Raw genomic sequence first — 9,076 nt, 5'->3', positions numbered from 1 at the left:
TCACGGCGGCTACTCGGCGGGATGGCGGCGATCACGGCGGCTACTCGGCGATCTCTGTATCAACTCTAACTTAACAAACTAACTAGAAATCTAACTTAACAAACTAACTAGAAATCTAAAAATCTAACTTAACAAAATTAGAAATCTAAAAATCTAACTTAACAAAATTACAAATCTATCTAAAAATAAAACTTAATTTTCTAATTAACTTAAAAAGAAAACCCTCCCGGCGCGGCAGCGGACCTCTCGCGCGCGGGCCGGCGGCCGGGGCGGCGGGACGGCGGCGGCCGGGTCGGCGGGACGGCGGCGGCCGGGCGGCGCGCGGGACGGCGGCTGCCGGGGCGGCGACGAGGACGAAGACGACGACGGCGGGACGACGGCGGCCGAGGCGAAGACGACGACGGCGGCGTAGGCGGGACGACGACGATACGGCGACGAGGGGCGACGAGGATGGAGCCGGCGACGAGGATGTGGAGCCGGTGGCCGGAGGCGACGAGGTGGCCGGGGGCCGGGCGCGTCGACGGACGAGGAGGGGATCGAGGAGGGCCGGCCGGGGGACGTCGACGGCGCAATGGGGGACGACGACGGCGGCGGCCGGCGAGGGAGGCAGACGGGCGGCGACGGCGGAGAACGCGCGGGACTTGCGAAATTTTGGCTAAGTGTGTAACTGGCAGGGGTAGAAGGGAGTACAGTGCCTTTTAACCCCCCCCCCTTTATCCCGGTTCGTAATAGGACCCGGGACAAAAGGGTGCCCCCGCCAGGTGGGGCTGGGAGCGTACCGTTTTATCCCGGGTCCCGTCACCAACGGGGATAAAAGGGGGGGCCTTTTATCCCGCTGCAGTTGGCAAGCGGGATAAAAGGGTACGTTCGGGCGGGAGACGAAACGTACCCTTTTATCCCGGTTGCCGTTAGCAACCGGGATAAAAGGGGGGCCTTTTGTCCCGGTTGCTGTTAGCACCCGAGACAAAAGGTCTTTTTTCCTATTTTTCTTCTCCCGCCTGTTTTTTGGAAATGGATTTTATTTTACCTTTTCACTGCATTTCAGGATGAAAAACAAAACCTTCACAGATTTTGTACATGCAAAAATATATTTAATTAACGAGTAAATTGACAATAAGTATGAAGTAATCATTAATTCTATACCAACTCATTTAGCCTGTAAATATTTATTTTACTGCATTGCTGTGATCAAGAAATTATTCAATTAAATTATTTGAATGCGCAGAAAAATCCATGTTAGTATGTGGTTAACAATGTTCATGTTTATCTAAAAAATCTTCACCTAACAAATTTAATAACACATGAAATCATACATAGGGTAAATTACAAATTGTATCAATTAATACACAAAGGTCATGTACATTTAACGCATTACAATACAACGTTGTAAAATTTCTTCTTCACGAAAGTTCCTTGATCATGATCGCGGCGTAAGTACGGAGCCTCTTATTTGGATAGCAGGATGCTTGGATCAACTTCAACGGCGAATGGAGGCATGCCATCAAACTGATCATAATCATCTGATTGGTCTGTTTTATCCTCGACTCCCACGATTTTTCTTTTACCTGGAAGAACTATGTGGCACTTTGGCTCCCATGTCTCTTCTGGATTCCTCTTGGGTTTGCTGCACATGTCCTTCACATAGAACACCTGATGCACATCATTGGCAAGTACGAATGGGTCATCACTGTATCCAGTCTTGCTCAGATCTACTATTGTCATTCCGTACTGATCTTTGGTGACGGCAGTTAGCTTCACCCAATTGCAAAGAAATAGAGGGATGTACAGCGGTCCGTATTCGAGTTCCCATATCTCCTGTATGAAACCATAATACGACTCCTTGCTATTATTTCTGTCCATGGCATCTATGCGGACACCACTATTCTGGTTCGTGCTTTTCTGGTCCTGGGCTCTCGTGTAAAATGTGTAACCATTTATCTCATAGCCTTGGAATTTGACGATTGTGGTAGCAGGTCCCCTGGCTAACCAGGCAAGCTGTGGGTGAATCTTAGAGTTACACATAAGTTGTTGGCGCAACCAGGAGGGAAAAGTTTCCATGTGATGACGGGTAAGCCAAGCATCGGATTTGGTCGTGTTTTTGGAAGCTACCATCTGCCTGTGCTGCTCGATATACGGAGACACAAAGGATGACTGTTGTAGAACAGTGTAGTGTGCCTTGTCGAACAAATCAGTATCATTGCTCAAACTTGATTTCCTTCCAAGGGTGCCCATTCCTCGGAGCCTCCCCACGTGGCGTGAAGTTGGAACCCCAATCGAGTCAATTGAATCAATAAAATCAACACAAAACTCGATCACCTCCTCTGTTCCATATCCCCTGGCGATGCTTCCTTCTGGACGGGCACGATTAAGAACATAATTTTTTAGGACTGCCATGAACCTCTCGAAAGGCCACATATTGTGCAGGTATACAGGTCCGAGAATACCAATCTCTTTTACTAGGTGAACCAATAAGTGTGTCATAATATTGAAGAAGGATGGTGGAAATAACAACTCAAAACTGACAAGACATTGCACCACATCGTTCTGTAGCTTTGATAGCTTGGATGGATCGATTGCCTTCTGCGAAATCGCATTGAGGAACGCGCATAGCTTTACGAGCGGGAACCGGACATATTCTGGTAGAACACCCCTCAGTGCAACCGGAAGCAACTGGGTCATCAACATGTGGCAGTCATGAGCCTTGAGATTTGTAAACTTCTTTTGTTTCATATTTATTATTCCCTTTATATTCGAGGAGTACCCAGACGGGACCTTCATACTATTCAAGCATTCAAACATGCTATCCTTCTCTTCCTTGCTGAGAGTGTAACTGGCAGGACGTAAGTAGTGCTGTCCATTATCTCTCTTTTCCGGATGTAGGTCATCTCGTTGCCCCATGACTTTCAGGTCCTGTCGTGCTTCCAATGTATCTTTTGAGGTTCCATAAACACCCATGAAGCCTAGCACGTTCACGCAAAGATTCTTCGTCAGGTGCATCACGTCTATTGCGTTGCGAACCTCTAGGATTTCCCAATAAGGTAGCTCCCAAAATATTGACTTTTTCTTCCACATGGGTGCATGTCCGTTATCGTCGTTCGGAACAGGTTGGCTACCAAGTCCCTTTCCGAAGACTACATATACATCCTTCATCATCTCGAACACACGCTTTCCATTACGGTGTGCAGGTTTTTTACGATGGTCTGGCGCCCCTTTGAAATGCATCCCGCTCTTTCTCAGCTGGTGGTGAGCAGGGAGAAATCGACGATGACCCATATAGACGACCTTCTTACAGTGCTTCAAGTACATGCTGTCTGTGTCGTCTAAACAGTGGGTGCATGCCCGATATCCCTTATTTGTCTGTCCTGAAAGGTTACTCAATGCAGGCCAATCGTTGATGGTTACGAACAACAGTGCTCGTAGATTAAAGATCTCTTGTCTATCCTCATCCCACACACGTACACCTTCTTCCTTCCAGAGCTGTAAAAGGTCATCAACCAACGGCCTTAGGTACACGTCAATGTCGTTGCCGGGTTGTTTTGGGCCTTGGATAAGCGCCGGCATCATAATGAACTTCCGCTTCATGCACAGCCAAGGAGGAAGGTTGAACATACAAAGGGTCACAGGCCAAGTACTATGACCACTACTCAACTCACCGAATGGATTGAATCCATCAGTGCTTAAACCAAACCTTATGTTCCTTGCTTCACTTTCAAAGTCTGGGAATTTCTATCAATTGATCTCCGCTGTGCCCCATCTGCGGGGTGTCTCAGCATCTCATCTTCCTTACGGTCTTCTTTGTGCCATCGCATCAACTTAGCATTCGCCTTGTTCCTGAACAAGCGCTTCAAGCGTGGTATTATAGGGAAATACCACATCACCTTCGCGGTAACTCTTTTCTTGGGAGACTGCCCCTCGACATCACCAGGATCATCTCGCCTGATCTTATACCGCAGGGCTTTGCAGACGGGACAAGCATCCAATTTCTCGTATTCATCAACACGATAGAGGATACAGTCATTAGGGCATGCGTGTATCTTCTGAACATCCAATCCGAGAGGGCAAATAATCTGTTTAGCTTCATATGTTGTGGACGGTAATTCATTATTCTCGGGGAGAATCTTCTTGACAATGTTCAACATCCCCTGAAATGCCTTATCGGACACACCATTTTTTGCCTTCCATTGCACAAATTCTAGTGTCGTACCTAGTTTTTTATGGCCCTGCTGGCAACCTGGGTACAACAATTTTTGGTGATCATCTATCGTGCGCTGCAACTTTGCTGCTTCCTTCTCAGTTTCGCAATCTCTGTATGCATCTCGTATCACCTGACCAAGGTCATCAGTAGGGTCATTTTCTGCAAACTCATCTTCATCAACCTCGCCCATTGTAGTACCTGCAAAAGCTTGGCCTGCAACCCAGTCCGGAATGGTGTCATCTTCCTCCTCCTCCTCGCCATCTTCCATTACAACCCCTAGTTCACCGTGCTTGGTCCAAACCAAATAGTTAGGCATGAAACCGTATTTAAACAAGTGGCTGTGAATAGTCCCCCAGGAATCCTTTGAATACTCCTTCCTGTTATTGCATTGGAAGCATGGACAACATACGAACCCATTCTCTGGCTTGTTCGCTTTTGCCACTTCGAGAAAATAATGCAAGCCATCAATAAACACCTTGCTCCGCCTGTCTGCATTATACATCCATTGCCGGTCCATCTGCATCGTATTACGCATGAAAATGGATTACACTTGACAATGGATTACGCGTGAAACTCGATTAAAGATCGTGATCATCTTAACACTGCATAAGTTGTTCAACTTCAAGACCGTGTTCATTTCGCGAGGATGTCCTCAGCTGGGCGGCACCGCACTTCGTCATGAAAGAGGTTAGATGCTACGGAAAAGGGGACACGGTCACGATATCCGTATCCACTCCTTCTCGTAGAATCGAACCTCCTTCTTGACATACGTTGCTACTCGGCGGAGAACATTCTCGCCGAAATGAACACGGTATGCAAGTTCAACAAGTATATGGATTTAAAAAACCATATTGAATTTGATAAGATAAACCGTCTAGACAAGGTAGCATCATTTTTAAACCACTGAAATAATGCATACTATATATGACACATCAATCTCCCTCACATTCTAGCTCAAAATACCTCACCATTTTTCTACTTCATCATCACATTGTAGCAAATAATCTTTCCATCTCCAAAGCATAAATCAAAGCATAACACGAGGATGAAGTAGCAAACCTTCGCAACACTTGTGTTGGCTGAGTCAAATTCCCACGAAAATGAGGGAAAAAACTTCGGGCAGCACCTCCCTTGCTTTGGCACCACCGGAGAGTAGGTGAAGCTCAGCTCTCTATCAATGTGCTGGACTGGCTCGGGCTGAAGGAAGAAGAAAGTCTCTGTCTCGGGACATAGTGGGGGATGAGTTTTTATCCCGGTTAAAAACTCCAACCGAGACAAAAGGAAACACCTTTTGTCCCGGTTGGAAGTTTAGTCCCGGTTGGATCCTCCAACCGGGATAAAAGGGTCCGGCCACCGACGCCCCCCAGCTAGCCGTTGCAACCGGGACTAAAGGGGGGCCTTTAGTCCCGGTTGCAATTACCAACCGGGAGTAATGCTCCCCTCCAAATTTCCGCACCCCGGCGCACCCCCTTTTGTCCCGGGCCAACTTTAAACCGGGATAAAAGGGGGCGGATCGAAAGTCAATTCTCTACTAGTGGATGCTCCAGAAAACGCAAGTACGCGCAAAATTGCATAACTTGTATAAAAAACACGAAGGCCATATATCTTTCTCCCACCCGGGCAAATAACCATATAGAGTATAGACCGAAGGCCCATGGGCAACACTTACTTTTTTTATAAGGGAGAATTTGCATCATGTGTCTTCAAGGAAGGAGCGCACATTTAATTTTATTTGATCATGTCTAGTCTTCATCACGAGATTTTTCCATTTCCTATACTATAAAAAACGACTTCCCAAGCTGCTTGATCTACTCCTGATGGGTGAGAGGTGTGCAGGCATTTCTATTTAGTTTGCACAAGAACAATGGGAGTTAGTGATCGAAGGAAATAAAATAAACTAATTAATTATTTCTCCTCTACCAATTCAAAAAAAGTTAATAATTAATAGGATCCAGGACCTATGTTCTAAAATGTAGGTTATTTTAATTTTTCTATATTTATATATTTAACTATGCACTTTAATATAAAGTTATGTTATCCAGATTTATGTAAAATGGTCGAACCGACCTCGGAACAGAGGGAGTAAAACCTCTCCGGATAAGACGAGACAGCAATCATGAAATAGGTACGTGCAGCTTCTAGTAATTATCTTCTGATGGGACATACAACTGGATTCACCTGAGCCAGTCGACGAGTTTGAAACGTTTCCATTCCAGGTGGGAAGAAAAACAGCGCCGTCATCCTTGTGAAGTTGGCAACTACCTCAAACAATGAAACAAGTAACCTGGTAGGTTACAGAGCGTCAGCGTACACTTCCCCATGTTTAGACGGGTTTCCAGAAACTCTTAAAATTCTTATCACATCGAATATTTAGATAAATTAGAATATTAAACATAGACTAATTACAAAACTAATTGTACAGATGGAGGCTAATTTGCGAGACGAATCTATTAAGCCTAATTAGTCCATGATTTGACAATGTAGTGCTACAGTAAACATGTGCTAATGATGGATTAATTAGGCTTAATAGATTTGTCTCAAGAATTAGCCTCCATTTGTGTAATTAGTTTTATAATTAGCTCATGTTTAGTCCTCCTAATTAACCTCCGAATATTCGATGTGACATGAATTTTAGTCCGGACTAAAGATCCAAACACCCTCTTAGCTAAACCGTCCACCTATATTTAGCTAGTTTACAATTTTGTTTGTGTTGTCCTGGCTGGACGACTCGAGTGCGTGGAGTGTTGCAACAGCACTACGAAAGGTCCCGTATGGTAGTGGTCTTCTCGATGCGGTGCGATATGCTCCTTTCGGTTCCCTGTCAACGTGGAGTCACGCCTACAGGTTCAGCGACTGCATGAGTGTGAGACTGTCGGGGGTGCCTTGTTGCGCGTCGAGTGATGTTGTGTGCTTTGTTGCCGCTGTTTGAGTGGAATGATGCGACCACGTTGATGTCCCAATTCAACCGGGTGGATTTGGCAGTTTTGAGTTGAGTAGTTGCCCGCGTTGATGTCCCAATCCAACTGGACAAGTAAAAGCCTATGGCCTCTCAGGGTTGTAGTCTTGTATTTTTTTCTATATATAAATAGAAACTCGCACTATCTTGTTCGGGTAAAAAAAACTACACGCAACATAAAAAGTAGTAACAGGTTTACTCCTAGACGCACAACATGTTCCCACTATCCAAAAAGTTATTTTAGAAATTCTAGAATAGATTAATAAGAACTTCTATTTATTACCTATATTTTGTGCTAATTAATTTCCGCAACTAAATGGAGTAACAATGGTTTATTTTTTAGATAATTTTTTTGACAGAAGGAGTACGCAAAAACCACTCAGATTTGTCACGCCAAAATGATTTTAACATATGTTCCAAAAAACTTATACATCATTACATTTATTACTGCAAGAAATCTATTTTGAACCAGTGAAATATTTGTCTGAGTCTGTTTTGGGACCTCCAATCTCCAACTCCAGTACAATACTGGACATGTTTGACTATTATGGCCATTCAAATCTTAGCGAAAGAGAGGCCGCAGCTTTATCAACCGATAAAGGAGGGCAGCTCATCCTATGTTTCGTTCTCTATTTTGGTCCAAAATTTTTCTTTCATAAATTTATTTCACGTCAGGAAAGCTGTGACAATGAAAGAATGGGTCATTTTCAGTGTCAGCTTGAAGTGGACACGGCTGCCCATTCTTAATACAATAGAAAGTTTTCTCTTGTGTAATGTCTCATTTAGTCTATAAATAAATTTAATACAATAGGACCCTTCCTCTTCAATTTTAATACAATAGAAAATAGGAACATTACATAGAAATGGAGTAAAGCTTTGATCAGGTAAAGGTTAATAATCACTAGAAACTCACATTTTCTAGATTTATTTCAGGAGTAGACTACACTGTTCTTTCAAAGACAGCAAAACTTTCAAGTCTTACGAATCAATTGAAATATGCTGGACACCGTACAATGATATTGATATATTTCCTCCTATCACAAATACAGGTATATCTAAGGTTTATCTTAAGTCAAATTTTCTAAATACAGCAAGCAATATCTCTAAAATGTATATTCTCTTAGATGAAAATTTACATATATTAGAAATAGTTTTAATATTGAATCTAGATGTGCTAATAGTATGTTATAAATAATCTATACTTTCTCTTTTTCACTATATTTGTCCGTAGTGCACCATGCGAATTGGAAAAAATATAGTCTTAAGAAAAAAATGATATGAAATGTCCACTATACTCTCGTCAAATAACATGATACAAATATCTTCTTCTTTTGAACTTTAACGATAATGCTACAGAAACTTTAAAAAACCTGACGTCTCATTGCAATAGTTAAGTATCGATGTTGCAACTATTGTTTATACATGTTTCACAGTGAATGTTACATGAAACATAGTGTTCATGTTGCGGCGGGAATTTTGTATCCTAGAGTCGAACGACATGGCTATTTTTTCGCATATTTTTCAATGTTGCAACGATAGATTTTTGATGTTGCAAATGTTCGGCCTGTTCGCTTCTGCTTATTCAGCCGGCTTATCAGCCATCAAACAGTATTTTTCTCTCACAACAAATCAGCCGTTTCAGCTTTTCAGCCGGCTTATAAGCTGAAGCGAACAGGCTAGTTTTGTTTTGATGGACGTCCAGGCGTTGGCATTAGGCATTAGCAATGCTAATGCCGAAACTTTAATCAAGGGTAGGGAGTGAAAAAACATTGAGACTTTGAACCAAACATTGTGCAAGGTACCTCACCCATACTATGGATAAACATAAGGAAACAAAGGAAGTGTAAATTTGACATTAATATTCCAAATTAGAAAAGTTTGGGTAGGACGAACCTAAATAAATCTGTATTTGCGATAAGGATTGA

The sequence above is a fragment of the Setaria italica genome, chromosome III (assembly GCF_000263155.2).
Source record: "Setaria italica strain Yugu1 chromosome III, Setaria_italica_v2.0, whole genome shotgun sequence".
Classification (NCBI taxonomy): Eukaryota; Viridiplantae; Streptophyta; class Magnoliopsida; order Poales; family Poaceae; genus Setaria; species Setaria italica.
This window is presented reverse-complemented; position numbering follows the sequence as displayed.